This window comes from Neofelis nebulosa, chromosome 4 (genome assembly GCF_028018385.1).
Source record: "Neofelis nebulosa isolate mNeoNeb1 chromosome 4, mNeoNeb1.pri, whole genome shotgun sequence".
NCBI lineage: Eukaryota > Metazoa > Chordata > Mammalia > Carnivora > Felidae > Neofelis > Neofelis nebulosa.
In genome coordinates this window covers 7654541-7672622 of record NC_080785.1, presented here as the reverse complement: position 1 = coordinate 7672622, position 18082 = coordinate 7654541, and the positions used below count along the sequence as shown (strand labels likewise).

Here is an 18082-nt window from a genome sequence, read left to right as displayed (position 1 = left end):
CACGAGTTGTACAAGAAGCTTCTCCCCTAGTTGTCTTTTCCTCCCCGGTCCTTTTTGCCAGTGAGCCAACGGGAGCCTGGCTCTGCTCTTCACACAGGTCTGGGTCGGACAAAAGGCACAGCTGGTGACCAGGCAGCAGGCTTCGTAGAGACTTTTCTCTTTCCCTCGAGTTTCCTTTCCCACTGCTTTCTTTCAAAGGCATCTCGTAAATATCCGCCGAACCAAGGGGTGGCTCCTCCCATCTGCCTGGTACTTTCTGCATCACTAGTCCCTTCTGTCTTCCAGGGAAAGGTAGGCTTTGCTCCCGCCCTGCTCTCCTTCTCTGGTTTGGAGGCCGAAAGCTTCTGGTGAGCCCCGGTCTTGTCTAAAGAGGTGTCAGGAATGTTGCGCGCCGCCCCACCACAAAAAAAGGAAAGATTAAGAACAGACAATGCTCTGAGGTTGGCGATGGCCTGGGTCAGGTGGAGTCCTTCGACAGAGGAGTTGCGGAGAGAAGTAACCTAAGGCTGTGTGTAGGGTGCCCCTGTGGATCAGGCGTTTTCAGGTCCTCTGATTCACACCTCTTCCTCGCAATCGCCTCAAGAAGAGGGCAGGGTTCCCATTTCACAGATGCGAAAATGGTGGCCCAGAGATAGTAACTAGCCTTCCCAGGCTCCTTCAGCTAGCCCCTCCTGGCTGTCTACGAGAATAATTTGTTCTTGTTTCATTTGATCACATGGCTACACTTCATGTTCCTGTGCTCATTCTAGTCTCCTGTTTACGCAGAAGTCTCACAAATTACAAGCATTAGAGAATTCTGGCTGGGAAGTGTCCAGCAACCTTCCTGGGTCAGTGTTCAAAGCAAGTACATCAGGAAGGGCAGACTTCCCAAAGCATAGTCTGAGGAGCTGGGTCCAAACTGTTACCAAGCTGCCCAGAGAAAAATACAAAAACTAACCACCTCAAAACTTCTAAGGCCAGGCTTTTCAACCTTGACACTGCTGATATTTTGAGGCTGATTATTCCTTCGTGGGGTGGGGGGCGGGGCCCGTGCTGTGCATTGTGGGACATTTAGCAGTATCTCTGGCCTCAGCCCACCAGACACCAGTAAACACCCCCTCCCCAGCTGCAACAGCCAAAAAATGTCTCCAGACATTGCCCCCTGTCCCCTGGGCGCAGAATCATGCCCACCCCCCTGCCAGTTGAGAGCCCCTTTTTAAAAGCAATTTGCCCAAGGGATTTTCTATCTTTTCAATCCAATACTAAAAACATTGGACCTTGAATTTTGTACGTCTTCCTTGTTTTTTAATTTCATCTCTCCAGCAATTCATTTTTAATGATTTTATTCAAGTATCAGTCTGCAAAGGCATGGGGGAAACAAAAAAAAAGCTAAACAAAACCGGTGTTTCCCCCTCAATGGTTGGAGAAGCCCTGTTTGGGGGAAGAATATAACAGACACCCTTGGGAGAAGGCCACCGGGGGGAGACAAGAACTATCCCACCAGAATCCTGTCCTATCCTGACCGATAACTGGGGGGGAGGGGGTGGCCCTAAACAGAGCCTTTTAATATTTACATTTTTTTTTTTTTTTTTTTTTTTTTTTATTTTTGGGACAGAGAGAGACAGAGCATGAACGGGGGAGGGGCAGAGAGAGAGGGAGACACAGAATCGGAAACAGGCTCCAGGCTCCGAGCCATCAGCCCAGAGCCTGACGCGGGGCTCGAACTCACGGACCGCGAGATCGTGACCTGGCTGAAGTCGGACGCTTAACCGACTGCGCCACCCAGGCGCCCCTAATATTTACATTTTTGAAAACCATGTGGCAAAGACACAAACCCTCCTCGCCACCCCCCCCCATGTGACACAGCTCCCCTTAAGGTTTACCAGCTTCTCATCTCGTGCCCCCCCTTTCCTAGTCTGGCCAGACAGACAGACGTCCAAATGTCCTCCTTCTCTCCCTCTGACAATGGATTTTCAAATGGTGGCAAACCTTTTGCCCTTTCAGACAGCGCACGCAGGAAGGAAGCAATCTTGATGGATTATAGCAAGTAGATTACTTTCAAGCTCTTGGCAATACTGTTTTTATTGTCGATGTCACCCACTTCAGCTCTGTATATTAATATGTCTTTTTCTGATTACAAAAGAAATACACACTTGTTGTAAAATTTGAGTATCATCGAAATCTGTAACTCGAGAGGTAAAAAGAAGCCTCATCTCACTCTGCCCGGCTCCTCATCGTGAGCACTGAGGTTAGATCATCTTCCAGAGCTGTGTGTACCTATAGATGTGTGTATGTGTGTCTGTGTGTGTGTATATTTATATACATATTAAATATATATATTTAAACAAATGGAATCATACTATGTATTCTGGTCTGTAACAACTGCCCTTAGATATCAAAGGTTGCATAAAAAAGAAATGCCAGGCAAAGGTTCTGATGCTAAAACGAGAACAATTGAAAAATCATATATTTGTAAAGCAAAGAATTCCTGAGAATATACCTCTCCAGATTTCAGAAATGTGAAAATTTGCCGACGTGTGGCCATATGGTAAGTATGTTTATTTCCTTAAAGTTCACCCAAAAGGATTGTTCTCATGCAGTATTTATTAAAATGTATGTTTTCTGTCTAACGTTATTGAACAAAACAAATATTTCCCTGGACCAGCCTAACCATCTTATTAACTGTAAATCGCATTATCTGAAATGCAATCAATATTCTTCTGGTATACAATGCTCCTAACATATAATTCTAAACCACATTAGTACAGGGAGAAGCCTGCAGAAGATTTAACAGGCTTTGTCTTGCCTAGCTATTGTTCAGATTTCTTCATCCAGACCCTGCAGTCTGAACTGAGCATTAATTATCACCGAGAGCAGGGAAAATGTCATTTAAAAAAAAACAAAACAAAACAACTGACAGTCGTAGGTCAAGAAATGGCACTTCCAGGTTTGGATACCCAAATCAAACATTCCTTCCAAGAACATGCTTTGAGCATATTTTATATATTCCAAGTTCTGAGCTGGGGGCTGTGGGTGAACCGAAGGTAGTAAGGGTGTGGTCTCTGCCTTTGCAGAGGTCTCTTAGGACATGGTTTCTCCCTTTAAGAAAGAATATACTGGGGGCACCTGGGGCATCCAACTCTTGATTTCAGCTCAGGTCATGATCTCACGGTTTGGGGGATTAGGGCCCCACGCCAGGCTCTTTGCTGATGGCACAGAGCCTGCTTGAGATTCTCTCTCTCTCTCTCTCTCTCTCTCTCTCTCTCTTTCTTTTTCTCTCTCTCAAAATAAATAAATAAACTTTAAAAAGAAAAAGAACATACTGTGAAGCATTTTATTCTTTAGTGATTTAAGCTCACATACTGGATATCAAGTAAGCATTTTTGCTGATTAAGTACCTATTAATATCACTTTCTCCGTGGATGTAGACATCTCTTACCTTACACTGACTATAATTTTTTAAAGTTTTCTTAAATTGAATTCCTGCTAAATGAATCCTACCCTTATAAAATCAGACAGGCTTTCCTGAAACAAAACAAAACAAAACAAAACAAAGAGAGCACTGTCTTGGAATGCAAGAGAAGTATAATTTAAAAAGCAGGCGTCTAAAAAATCGCACGTACTGAAAATGCATGCATTGAGCAAACACTCAATAAATTTTCATTGTTGAATTAACATATGAATAATATTAATATTGGCCATATTTTTCAAATTCCTCTTTGTCCATAAAGGGCTTACCCACTTCCTAACTCTGACTTGGAAAATGCCAACACAACCATCCCTGTGAGAGGAAATCTATCCAGAAACCCTGCCAGGAATTGGGTGTCTGTTTCACATCCAGTCTCACTGTAGTTCCTGGGGCTTTAGGATTTGGTGAAGTTCTACCTCACACGCAAACCTCCCTACTTATTTGGCTGTGCCTCCAAAGGAATTTTTTTTATAGGCCTTGCTTTAATTTACTTCTACAGTTTACTTTGGTCTTACCAATGTATTCGGTAAAGAGGTTAAGTGGATAGTTGATTCCTTTCCTAAGACTACGGACTCTAATATCCAAGCCTTGGGATGAATGGTCTGATCTCTAAAAACACCGCTCTCTCCTTTCTGACCTGGTGAATCTGACCCAACGAACACCTCCACCATTCTCACCGGAGAGGCAGCTCCAAGGTGACCCAAGTTTTCACGGAGGGTTGTCACTATCCCGTGATCAGAGATGCCTTCAATGCACAGTCTAATAGTAAATACACCCTTACGTGTACAGACATGTTTACAACTACCACAAGGGCTGGATTTAAGATGATACACCTTTTGGGGCGCCTGGGTGGCTCAGTTGGTTAAGCTACTGATTTTGGCTCAGGTCACGATCTCATAGTTCATGAGTTCGAGCCCCACATCGGGCTCTGTGCTGCCAGCTCAGAACCTGAAGCCTGCTTTGGATTCTGTGTCTCCCTCTCCTCTGCCCCTTCCCCTGCTTGCACTCTGTCTCTCTCTCTCTTGGTCTCTTTTTAAATTTTTTAAATGTTTTATTTATTTGAGAGAGAGAGAGAGAGAGAGAGAATGGGGGAAGGGCAGAGAGAAAGGGAGACACAGAATCCGAAGCAGGCTCCAGCCTCCGAGCTGTCAGCACAGAGCCCGATGCAGGGCTTGAACTCACAGACTGTGAGATCATGACCTGAGCCTAAGTCAGATGCTGAACCGACTGAGCCACCCAGGCGCCCCTCTCTCTCTCTTTCAAAAATAAATAAACATTAAAATATAACAATAAATTTAAAAATAAAATAAAATTTTAAAAAGGATGACACATCTTTTACACAAATTTTGAAATTAATTACTAACTCTGTAATACATAAGCGAATCTTTCTTAATTTTTCCCGTGGTAGCTTTTCTGCTCTCTCCACTCTTATCCCAAAGCTTTATTTAAAAGGTCACCTGGGGTGCCTGGGTGGCTCAGTCCGTTAAGCGCCCGACTTCAGCTCAGGTCATGATCTCACAGTTTGTGGGTTCGAGCCCCATGTCGGGCTCTGTGCTGACAGCTCGGAGCTTGGAGCCCGCTTCGGATTCTTTGTCTCCCTCCCTCTCTGCCCCTCCCCCACTCACACTCTGTCTCTCTCTTTCTCTTAAAAATAAATAAACATTAAAAAAAGAATAATAATCCTGACTTCCACTAGTCGCTAAAAGAAGAAAATCACTTAAACTCCTCCGTATAATTTGCCATAATATTCAAATCTACAGGCTCTAGATCAGGCATCCCTTAGCAGGAGATGTTCTGTAGAAATCCTGAGACTGTCTACTGACATCATCGTCACATCAAAACTCCGACCTCACATACACATGCACACACACACACACACAAACACGCCCACGCCCACACACACACACACACACTCGCTCAGCTGATGAGATGTCAAGCCTACAGAATTTCAAATGACATCAGCCATGGCTACTACAATGTTCTCGGCTGGCGAAATCTCACGATGAAGAGTCAGAAGTGTTTTAACAGTAGCCAGGAGTTCGTACCACAATTTCCTGCCAGGATGTCACCCCCAGGTAAATTCTCCTCTGTCCAGGATTAGTTCCCCCAGCAATCCTCCCTCCAGAACTTTCCTGGTGCACCCAATACTGTCAGTTACCAAGGTCTACAGGTAATGATTTTTTAAAGGGAGGAGCGATGGGAAGTGAGTCATTATAAGGTTGGTTTGGTGGGAAGGAGAGAACGGAGCCCTAGTTCTTTGTTATGTTATTATGGGGTGGAAAAAGATATATTGAAGTCCTAGCCCCCAGCACCCCAGAATGGGAACTTATTTGGAAATAGGATTTTTGCAGATATAATTAGTGAAGATGGGGTCATACTGGAGTAGAGTGGGCCCTTAGTCCAATATGGCTGCTGTCCTTACAAGAAGCAGGAAGACCACCATGGGACACACAAGGGAATGTCACGTGACTGCAGACGCAGAGACTGGAGGAGGCAGGGGTTGGAGAGATGTATCTACAAGCCAAGGACACCAAGGGTTTCCAGCCACACCAGAAGCGGGAAGAGGCAAGGAAGGATTCTACCCAGAGTCTCAAAGAGAGGTTGACCCCGGTGACACCTTGATTTTGGACTTCCAGCCTCCAGAACTGACAATCTAGTTCAGTTGTTCTCAGTGCCCCAACTGGTGGCACTTTGTTAAAACAGCCATAGGAGGCTGACCCAGGCACGTGTAGACATTGGACGAGACCCCTCATCTTCCCGAGAGTTTTTGTCACTGTATAAAACAGGCTGGGGGGCGCCTCGGTGGCTCAGTCGGTTAAGCTCCAACTTCGGCTTAAGTCACGATCTCTTGGTTCATGAGTTCGAGCCCCACATCAGGCTCTGTGCTGACAGCTCAGAGCCTGGAGCCTGCTTCGGATTCTGTCTTCCTCTCTCTCTGCCCCTCCCCGCTCACACACTCTCTCTCTCTCAAAAATAAATAACGATTAAAACAATTTTTAAATAATAAAAAAATAAAACAGGCTGTGAGGCAGGTGCCACAGGACTGTGGGGAGCCTTTTGTGTAAAATAACTAGAAAACTCTGGTTATAATTCGTTTCCATTCAATTCTTTTCTAAAACCAGCTCAGAAAGGGTGGGGCAATGATTAACCCACATTTGGTGGTTCACACCCAGGACAAGTTCGGTCACAGTCTGAGAACAGAACGCATCGAGAGTGCCAATTCCTTGCGTGGATGTGGAACAGATCCCGGCCCATGAGGGGGTCCAGCCACCTGGCCCACGGCGTGTCCTGGGCACTGCCGAAGGGCAGGTTACGTCTTCAGGTAGAAGTTCTGAAAGCAGCACTGATTTTACTCCTCACACCGGCAAACCAAATGAGCACAAGTTTTACCAAAGACCACAAAAAAGGCAAGTCTATCTACAGTGTTCTGAGGATGAGTTGACCTTTACCGCTTTCTAGAAGGTCTAGGTGTCGATTTGCACCAGCTTGAGGTTTTTGCCTCCATTTTTCTTTGATTGTTTTAAATTTCACAAGTAATTTGTAAATTACACTCTCCATTTAAAAGATTCAAATGAGGGGCGCCCGGGTGGCTCGGTCTGTTGAGCATCTGACTTCGGCTCAGGTCATGATCTCTCGGTTCGTGGGTTTGAGCCCCGCGCGTATATCAGCACGGAGCCCGCTTTGGATTGTCTGTCTCCCTCTCTCTCAAAAATAAACAAACACCAGGGGCGCCTGGGTGGCTCGGTCGGTTAAGCGTCCGACTTCGGCTCAGGTCATGATCTCACGGTCCATGAGTTCGAGCCCCGCGTCGGGCTCTGTGCTGACGGCTCAGAGCCTGGAGCCTGTTTCCGATTCTGTGTCTCCCTCTCTCTCTGCCCGTCCCCTGTTCATGCTCTGTCTCTGTCTCAAAAATAAATAAACGTTAAAAAAATTTAAAAAAAAATAATAAATAAAAAAAATAAACAAACACTTAAAAAATGAAATAAAGGGGCGCCTGGGTGGCGCAGTCGGTTAAGCGTCCGACTTCAGCCAGGTCACAATCTCGCGGTCTGTGAGTTCGAGCCCCGCGTCAGGCTCTGGGCTGATGGCTCGGAGCCTGGAGCCTGTTTCCGATTCTGTGTCTCCCTCTCTCTCTGCCCCTCCCCCGTTCATGCTCTGTCTCTCTCTGTCCCAAAAATAAATTAAAAACGTTGAAAAAAAAATGAAATAAAAAAATAAAAGACTTAAATGAGGCGTGCCTGGCTGGCTCAGTCAGTGGAGCATGTGACTCTCGGTCTCGGGGTCAACGGGTCAAGAGTTCGAGCCCGCCCGTTGGGGGCAGAGCCTCCTTAAAAAAAATTAAAACTGAAAGATCCAAAAGATCCCCTCAACTCACCCCATTCTAAACGTCACTCTCTAAACCTAAGCCTCCATAAGTCTGTAGGGTTGTCCTTTCCCCCTTAGACATGGCCTGTATATTCAATCTGAATTTCGTCACAGTATAACCTCTTCACGTTGTGCTCCAAGAATTTTGAGCTTTTATGATTTAGGTTGGGTATTCGATAGAAACTGTAAGTACCCTTTAAAATTTTTTTCATGTTTATTTATTTTTGAGAGAGAGAGAGGGAGCACAGGGAGGGGAGGGGCAGAGAGAGGGGGACACAGAATCACAAGCAGGCTCCAGGCTCCCAGCTGTCAACACAGAGCCCCATGCAGGGCTCGAACTCACAAACCACGAGATCATGACCTGAGCTGAAGTGGGACGACTGAGCCACCCAGATGCCCTATAAGTACCTTTTTAAAGCAATTTGCATTTAACGTTAGGGCCCTGTTGTCACAGAACTATGTACAATATAATCATACAGGTCTTAACGACAAATGAAGACCGATGTTGTACAGAAAAAGACGAGCTACACCTCGGAAGCTAACAGCAGTTAAAGTCCATGTTGGCCATGAAAGGAAAGTTCAGAATGCCCGTGAATGCGATTTATCATTTCTGTCATGTCTACGAGTTCAGTGATTAGGGTTAGAAGGTTCCAAACTGAGTATGGGCTTGACAAAGATTCTATAAGCAACAAATGGAACCTGCCATCAAAATTGTTCCCTTGTTTGCCTTAGGTCACAGGGCCTCTCTTGCAAGCCCAGAGTCCTTTTCTTTTTTTAAGTGGGCTCCATGCCCAACGTGGGGCTTGAACTCACAACCCGGAGATTGAGAGGTGGCTGTGCTACCAGCTGAGCCAGCCAGACACCCCTTACTCAAGTCTTGTTTGTATCCTTTTTCCTTCACTCTCTGTGCAGCCGATCCACCCACGCCCTTCCTGAATGTATGTTGGCTTTGACCTTCCCAGAGCCACAGTAGGGCTTTCATGGCCTCTCCCCTAAATGGTGCCTGCCATCTCCTAACCAGACACCCTGGCCCCCCAGTGCCCTTGAAAACTTCCAGGCCCAAAGCTTCTTTGTCCTGCTATAGGAGATGAAGTGGGCCCAGTATTTTCTGGGGTAAAGATTTGAAGTTCTAATTAGTTCTCATAGGAAAAATGTGGCCACGCCTTCAGGTTCTCTGTTGGCCACCTCCTCACAGGCTGGCTGACTCCCCACGTGTGAATTCTTGGGTACCGCACGTAATGAGAATAAGTCCAGTTTTATGGGAAATGAGATCCATAATTTCCACCGTATTCTCAAGGACTTTCTTGACGCCACAAAAAAAGGCATAAGAACCTTTAAATATTAGAATCTCTTCTGAATTTCAACATTGGCCGGAGAGCAGATTTAAATTGGCTACTCATTCATTCACCCTTTAAAATAAAGGTAGGGATGGGGTGCCTGGGTGGCTCAGTCGGTTGAGCATCCGACTTTGGCTCAGGTCATGATCTCACAGTTCGTGGGTTCGAGCCAAACGTCAGGCTCTGTACTGATGGCTCAGAGCTTGGAGACTGCTTCGGATTCTGTGTCTCCCTCTCTCTCTCTGCCCCTCCCCTGCTTGTGCTCTGTCTCTCTCTCTCTCTCTCTCTCTCTCTCTCTCTCTCTCTCTCAAAAATAAATAAACATTAAAAAAAAAATTTTTAAATAAAGGTGAGGGGGGGTTTGCCTGGCTGGCTCAGTCGGTAGAGCATGCAACTCTTGACCTCAGGGTTCTAAGTTTGAACCCCATGCTGGATATACGGATTACTTAAAAATTAAATCTTTTTTTTTTTAAGTTTTTTTTTTTTTTTTTTTTTACGTTTTTATTTATTTTTGAGACAGAGAGAGACAGAGCATGAACAGGGGAGGGTCAGTGAGAGGGAGACACAGAATCTGAAACAGGCTCCAGGCTCTGAGCTGTCAGCACAGAGCCCGACGCAGGGCTCGAACTCATGGACTGCGAGATTGTGACCTGAGCCAAAGTCGGCTGCTTAACCGACCGAGCCACCCAGGCGCCCCAAAAATTCAATCTTTTTTAAAAAAATTTTTAAATAAAGGTGACAGGGCCATATATTGCCCTACAGCAGGATCAATCCTTCATCGAGGTAAGTCACAAAATGAGAATACAACGGTACAGCCATGGCTTCTTGGGAAATGCTGAGCTTGACCCATAGTTCCTAGCTCTGGCCTTGGCTTTGTATTATCAGGTTGTTTTCAATTTGCTTAATTTTCCCCACAACACTCACTACCATCTAACATGCTATGTCTTCTAGTTATTTATTTTTCTTTTTTGTCTGTCCCCCTCCATTAGGCTGTAAGTTTCATGAAGGTGGTAGGAACTCAATCCATTTCAGTTGAATGAATGAATGAATGAATGAATGTCGTATTCTCCCACCATCCAGTGGAACTCTCCACATTACCTTTACTCCATCTCAGTCTCTCTGTCCACATCTAAATTCATCCGGACTCTGATCTCCCATTTCCAATTGCCTCAAATCTTCTCCTCCTCCTTTTAGTCACTGCTGCCACCACCATTTTGCCCAGTGACCCATGAATTAGCTTCCTAAATAGTCTCCCTGGCTTAGCTCTTCCCTTGGTACACCCTAAATTGCCATGTCATATTCGTTCCTAAAAATATCACTTGGATAATGTCCCTCCCCACTTCCACTAGCACCCCCCACAAAAAAGGGAAGCAATCACAATGGCTCTAAAAAACAAGATTATAACTTCCTCTTTATACTTCTCTGTTTTTTCTAATTTTTCCACATTAAAGGTATCCTCCTTTTACTATAAAAGGTCATGGAAGACCCCCAAAAGGGTCCCTCGTGCTTCCACAAAGACTCTCCACCATGTGGCCACCACTGTTCCCATGCCCTCAATTGCCCTGCCTGCCTCGTCCGAACGGTCTCCACCCTTCTACACACAGAGGAGGCTGAACTCTGCCCTGAACTTCAGTGACAGAGTCTCCCTCAGATCTCATGAGAGGAAACCAGATGGGTCGGGGCGATTCCAAGGCACGAGGGGCTACAGACATCATCAGACAGAAGCCATAGGTAGAAGTCACACATCTGACCGAAGAAGAAGCCCCAAAAGCAAACACTGGAGGCCTTGGTTACATCGCTCGCTCCAGCACTCTGAAATTCCTTCTTCTCGCTCCATTATGTTTCACTTGAACTTGCAACGTTGCACTGATTTTTTTCCCCGCTTACTTTTTTCATGTGAGTGTGGTCACTGTGCTTTACCACTCAAGAAACCGTAAGAAATCTACAATGCAAACCCTCCTCTGCGGATAAAGGAAATTGATTTTTTAAATCCATTTGGATTCACCAGAAACAACCGCCTTTTAACACCCATCTGAACTCCTACCTAATTATTTTTAGGGCTTTGGGCTAGAAAGCAAATTGCATTATGTTCTTCTAAAAGTATATACTTACAGAACCATCTCCAGTCCCTTCAAAGTAAGTCACTTCTGGAATACATATTGTCATAAACTCTATTAGATCATAGAATTACGGGGCTGGAAGTGATCTAGAGAACTGACAAATCCCCACAGTCTTCAAAACCACATATTAACTAGGCCAGAAACTAAAAGGCTTGTTCAGAAATTTCCTGCTGCTTCCACAGCCCCAAACCGTAAAAATATTTTTCGTGTAGAATGAGACCAAATCCATAAGCATTTTATTTTATTTTTTTCATGTTTTTTAAAATTTATATTAGAGAGACCGAGCGAGCGAGTGAGGGACGGGCAGAGAGAGACAGAGACACAGAATCTGAAGCAGGCTCCAGGCTCTGAACTGTCAGCACAGAGCCCCACATGGGGCTCGAACTCATGAACCGTGATATCGTGACGTGAGCCGAAGTTGGAGGCTCAACCAACTGAGCCACCCAGGCACCCCCATAAACATTTAAAATTAAAAAAAAAAAAAAAAAAGGAATTAAAAAAGACTTTTCCAGTGCTAGGAGCCATGATTGCTCCCCTTGCGAAGGACGAACGTCCACAGGAATCACATGCACATCGGAGCCCAGCCCCACCCTTTCCAGTCCTACATTGTCACTAGGTTATCAGACTCAGTAGCCACCAGGAGCCAAATGTCACCAACAGAGTTGACCCCCACCCGCGTTCCCATGACAGAAGCCGGCAGAAAGGATAGGCTCTGCGACATTTATATCCAAACACTGGCCGGACTCATTCTAACCTGGACAAGTGCTCAGAAGCATGTTTTTATACAGTAAAAGCAAGTCAGGCCCTACCCTAAAATGAAACGTGTATTAGAAGTCCCAGTCTCCCTCCTGTTGCCCTCCCCCACCCCATGCTGGCTTTTCCGCCTCTCTCCTCGGATGTTCAGACCTCCCAGAACCTCCACCTTCAGCAGGAACAGCCAGACGCACTCAGCGTTCATTCGTCCAGTGCGGGTTCTTGGAGCAGCGCGCCCCGTACTCTACATGGATATTCTCCTCTGTTCTTCACAGCAGGACTCTGATGAGCATCCTCTGATCCTCGTTCAGCGGGTAAAGGATCTGAGGCACAGAGAAGCTTGGTAACTTGCCCAAGGTCACACAGCTAGTAAGCAGTAGACGGAGCAAGAGACTTGGACCCAGAGGTCCAACGTCAGCGGCCACGCTCTTAGGCTACCTTGTTCAACCTCCTCACGGGCCTGGGGCCTCCCAGCGCTGATGGGAACGGTGCTCAGTGTTAGGAGGGGGTAGAAGGTGGTGCGAGGTATATAAGGAGAGAGCCTGACCCGCTCCGGGGACAGGAATAGCTTCTCTAAGAATGAGACATTGCAACTGGGGCCAGCAGATTGGAGAGTCAACCATGCAAAGAGGTAGGGAGGCATGCTTCAGTCCAGGAAGTCAATCACTCATTCATTCATTCATTCATTCATTCAGACACTGAACTGCCACCAGCTGCCTCTCTCGGAGGCATCTGCATCTACAGTCCATTCCCGAGGCAGGAAGCAGAGGCTGATGTTCAAGCACTTGTTAACCCTAGAAATACTGACCCCGTGTGGTTCCATCGTTAACCCAGGGAATCAAGAGCCGCTGGAGGTTGCTGGGCAGGTGGATGAGGACACTTCCCTTTCTTCCTGAGATTGTACGGCGGCCACCTGGCGGGCAAGGCCATCCCTAGATGAAGGCCTTCCTCCGGTTCGTGTGCTGGTTACTAAGCCTCTCTGCAAGGAAAGAACCCAAGTGCCCCAGACTCTTGCTGCACTCCGTGTACAGGGATGGCCGAGGGGACATCTAAGCCACTCTCTGCCACTGAGTTTGGGGAGGGATCTACTGACCCCCTCCAGCCTCCCTGGGGCCACCCGCTGTTTGATTTACAGACCTGATAATCAGACGGTGACATAGGCCTGCTCCCTATAAGAATTCAGTTGTGCACCTTGTAAGTCCCTTACACTTGAATTTCAAAGTGTAACACATCAGGCGGTGCGGTTTGCTTTCTGGTTATTGTTAGCATCGTGGGGAAAGATACTATCTGAGCTGGAACAGACCTCTGAGAGCAACTCGTACAGCGTTTACCAAAGCGTGTTCCGTGGAACCCTGGCCCAGAGGGCTGCTCTACCAAGAAGAAATGGGCTCGCGATATCGGCTCCCAAACCAAGTGCATCGGCCTCCACACCTCAGAAACCTTCTCCGTATCAGTATCACTTGCGGCACCCTCCTGGAACGGGTGCCCGGATCCCCCCCAATCCCACCAGAAACCGGGGCGCTGTTTCTAACTACGCTCTTTCCCTTACTTCTTGCAATTCCTCCTCAGAGCTGTTCTCAGAGCTGGCCGCTTTTGCCCCGTTTTCACACCCATCACCCAGCATCACCGGTACCCCTCCTCTAAAATATTACAGGCCTCCCATCGGTTCTGTCTATTCCCCACAAAGCAGCCAGAAGGGTCTCTGCAATGCACACAAGTGTCACTCCCCCAGTTAAAATTTTCGATAGCTTTTTGTCTCTGCCCTAGGATACAGCCCCAAATCCCCCCAAAGGCTTTTAAAGTTCCATAATGATCTGGAGTCAGGCCTTTCTCCGATTTCTCCAGCAGTCCGCGCCCTCTCACTTAGGGAGCAGTTATTTGCGTTTTTCTCTGCCACTTTTTCCCCTAACCTACCACTGTCAGGGCTCCAAGCTCCTGACGGCTGCCCCTCCGCTGCCCCCTGACTCCCCCTCCATAGCTCCCTTGGAATCCACCGTGGCGTGTTTTTGTGACACCCATGAACTTCACTGGGCGGGGTCTCCTTGGTGGGGGGGGGGAGGGGCTCCGCCTCGCATGATGCCTGGCTTAGGAGGTGATCACTAAATGCTACCGAATAACCGATAATATTAGAGGGAAAATAAAATGTAAAAATTACACCTGACGTAGCTCAGAATTGCCTAAACACATGTGCCCATGGGATTCCTCTCTCATTGAGCCTTGCCAAACTTGCGCTTCTCAGAATGCTCGGGGGGCAAGCAGGTCCAGCGCGTGTCTCTCATTTTATGGATTTCTGGGGCCCAGGCTGGTGGAAAGAGCTACGCAGGGTCACTTAGCACGTTAGTTCTTGAAAGAGCACAGGTTGTTCTCAGAAAATAACCTACAGCATAGAATTTAACTATTTTTTTTTTATTTTTTTTTTTAACGTTTTATTTATTTTTCAGACAGAGAGAGACACAGCATGAACGGGGGAGGGGCAGAGAGAGAGGGAAACACAGAATCGGAAGCAGGCTCCAGGCTCTGAGCCATCAGCCCAGAGCCCGACGCGGGGCTCGAACCCTCGGACCGCGAGATCGTGACCTGAGCCGAAGTCGGACGCTTAACCGACATGAGCCACCCAGGCGCCCCTAGAATGTAACTATTTTAACGCTACCTGGAGATGTGTTAAAGCTAAGAAAACCCACAGAAATTAGAAATCTTAATTAAGAGGGAACAGCCAGGCAAGGGAGGTGAGAGACTGGCTTTTCATCACTCACACTGAAATAAAATTGATTAAACAGTTAAATGAGGGGCACCTGGGTGGCTCAGTCGGTTGAGCGTCCAACTTCAGCTCAGGTCATGATCTCAGGGTTCATGGGTTCAAGCCCTGTGTCAGGCTCTGTGTTGACAGTGCAGACCTTGTTTAGGACTCTATCCCTCTCTCTCTGCCCCTCCCTTGCTCATGCTCTCTCTTATTAAAAAAAATAATAATAATAAATAAAAAACCTGAGTTGTCTCATTCCTATGTGTGGTCCACCTGGCAGATACTTCTGTCTCTAGCTGTATGAATACGGCTGGCTACACAGTTGACCCTTGAACAACTCAGGAGTTAGAGACGTCGATCTCCCCCACCTGCCACAGTCCAAAATACGCATAGCACTTCTGACTCCCCCAAAACCTAACTACTAATAGCCTACTGTTGACCAGAAGCCTGACCGATAATAGTTGATTTACACTTATTTTGTATGTTATATATATTGCAGGTTGTATTCTTACAATAAAATAAGCTACAGGGAGAAAATGTCATTAACCAAAACATCAGGAAGAGAAAATACATTTACAGTACTGTATGATAAAAAAATACATACCTATAAGTGGACCCGCAAAGTTCAACCCTGCGTTGTTCAAGAGTCAATTGTATTTGACTAGATAGCTTTAAGGACAAAAGGAGGGGTGCCTGGGTGGCCCAGTCGGTTGAGCATCTGACTTTGGCTCAGGTCATGATCTCATGGTTTGTGGGTTCTAGCCCCTCGTCAGGCTCTGTGCTGACGGCTCAGTGCCTGGAGCCTGCTTCGGATTCTGTGTCTCCCTCTCTCTCTGCCCCTCCCCTGCTCACACTCTGCCTCTCTCTCTCCAAAATAAATAAACATTGAAAAAAATTTTTAAAGAGAAAAGGAGGCATCATTAGCATAAATCCAGGAAAATAGAAACGCATAACAGGAAAGGAAAAGAGGACACTGATGCAATGTTGGCCAGTTATTAAAATTAAAACTCTGGAGAATCAGACTCAGTAGTCACTAATGAACGAATTCAAACAAATCTTTATTGAGGCATTAGATTAAGCGCCCTGTAGCTCAGAGAAGGTAACTACTCCATTTTTTTTTTAATGTTAACTTATTTATTTTGAGAGAGAGAGAGAGAAAGACCATGAGAGGCAGAGAGAGAGGAGAGAAAGAATCCTAAGCAGGCTCTGAGCCATCCGCACAGAGCCCCACTCGGGGCTCAATCCCATGAACCCCGTGAGATCATGACCTGAGCACAAATCAAGAGTCAGATGCTCAACCAAATGAGCCACCCAGGCGCCCCCTCTGCTCGGTTTTTTTACAGTATGTGGCCCCAGGAGATGTTTTGTTTTGTTTTCAAATAAGTTTCAATTTTAATAAGACCCCTCTACATACACATTTGCTACTGAAAATTAAACTAGCACATCAAAAAAAAAAAAATGCATCACGATTCCAATTTTTGGAAACCAGAAAATCTAGTCTTTGCACCCTGCCCTAGTTATAATTATGGTCTAGCCAAACCACCCAGTATTTTCTCTATGTGCCTCCTGCACAAGTTACTTGGCTTCCAATTTGATGTTAGGTTTTATCCTTTTTTTTTTTTTAACATCTTTTAAAAAATGTTTTTATTTATTTTTGAGAGCAAGAGAGCCTGAGCGGGAAAAGGGCAGAGAAAGAGAAAGACACACACACACAGAATCCGAAGCAGGCTCCTGGCTCCGAGCTGCCGGCACAGAGCCCTACTCTACAAAGCGCTAGTCGGACACTTACCCAACTGAGCCACCCAGGCGCCCCCTGTTAGGTTTTATCTTAATGACTTCAGGCTTCTCAAACACCCAGGCAACACTCAAAACCTACTAGTGCTTCCTTGGCTCAAATCAAAAAGTGGAACTAAAGCATCCTGAAGTCCTTCGAATGCAAACTACAGGATTCCTCACAAATCACTGATATCAAGGTAGAAAAGACAAGACAGAGCCAATATCCTAGACTATCAAAACATTATACCATTGAAAGCCTATTCACAGACCGAAGCTCCTTCTAGATCTTTGGATTCCAGTAGAAGTTGATGCTCAGGACTCAACTTGCTACAAAGTAGCCTGGAAAGAACGATAAAGCCCAGAAAGAGCGAGAAAACCTGAAACTCCAACAAACCACGGCAAGACAAAGAACAGGAAACGTTATGTACTTTCTCTGATTTACTGACCTGATGGAGTTGTTTTGAGGGTGAAATGAGCGAATACTAGTAAAGCTCTCAGTACAGTGCTCGGCAGGGAAGTAAATCTCAAAAAACAAAACAAAACAAAAAACATTAAAAGAGAGCTGACTTACCTTGGACATTGCAGGTCTAGGACTGAGACCGTTTCTATAAAGATCAAGGGCTAAACTCCTCTCCCCCACTCCCACACCCCATCAACCTCTTTGATCAGTACTTGCTCCGAGATTTCCTGTTAATTCCTTCAGGTCAGTAGAGGAGGAAAACACTTTTCCTGGACCCTCTCACTTGCAGTGTCCTGCTCCATGAATTGCACTGACTAAAGACAGTAGTAAGAGAAGAAAACAGAGTAGATTTGCGTGTGTAGCACTCAGAGCCGAGGGAACACTCCGTGATGAGTAACTCCAAGGTGGGGGTTAGAATTTGGAATTTATATACTTAGTAGGGGAGAGGAAGTGGGAGGGGAAGGCTCTGTGGGAAGAACACACAGGATTCTTTAGGAAAGACAGATAGGTTTTCAGGAGAACAAATGCAGAGATGAGGAAGTTTGTGATAATGTTTGTCTGTACAGGTTTGGGGGGCGGGGTCTTTCTGTCTTCTGGAGAGCCATAAAACTCTCCCAGGGAGGGCATTTATGAGTAAGTAGACTTTCCCCAAAGAGGAAATTTATGGCAACCCTATTTCCCGGAAGTTGCTGCTTCTGGTCAGATAAGGGAAACTCCAGAAAGTCGATACTCATCTGTGGATTCTCAGTTGCCCTCAACTCAAAATAATTTCGTGTCGAAGTGGCATATTTTGGGGTGACATATCCAGATTCCCTTCAAGTACTGTAAGCATTACAAAGGGGAGAAAAAGCTGATGTGCTTCACCAACTTCTAAAGATAAAGATACCAGAGATATAGAAAGAAAAGTGGAGTTGTTGTACAAGCTAATGATTACTACTACAGAAATTCCTACCTTTGTCAAAACAAAGAATCTTAAAATTTATAAGAATGCCACTAGAGTAATTATCCGCCTTTAAAATACAGCATTTGACAACCTAATACCTTTCTTAATCTACTGCCTTTCTTAAATTATATATATTTTTA

The 18082-nt window shown here is 45.9% G+C and overlaps 1 long non-coding RNA gene across 1 annotated transcript in view; it reads right to left on the bottom strand.

Annotated features, from left to right (window-relative positions):
- LOC131508794 (uncharacterized) overlaps positions 1–17739 on the bottom strand; it is a 28986-nt gene extending 11247 nt beyond the window's left edge. The window contains exon 1 of the long non-coding RNA XR_009260152.1: positions 17111–17739. This is a non-coding gene — a long non-coding RNA (uncharacterized LOC131508794). The remainder of the gene's footprint in view (positions 1–17110) is intronic.
- Positions 17740–18082: the final 343 nt, after the last annotated feature.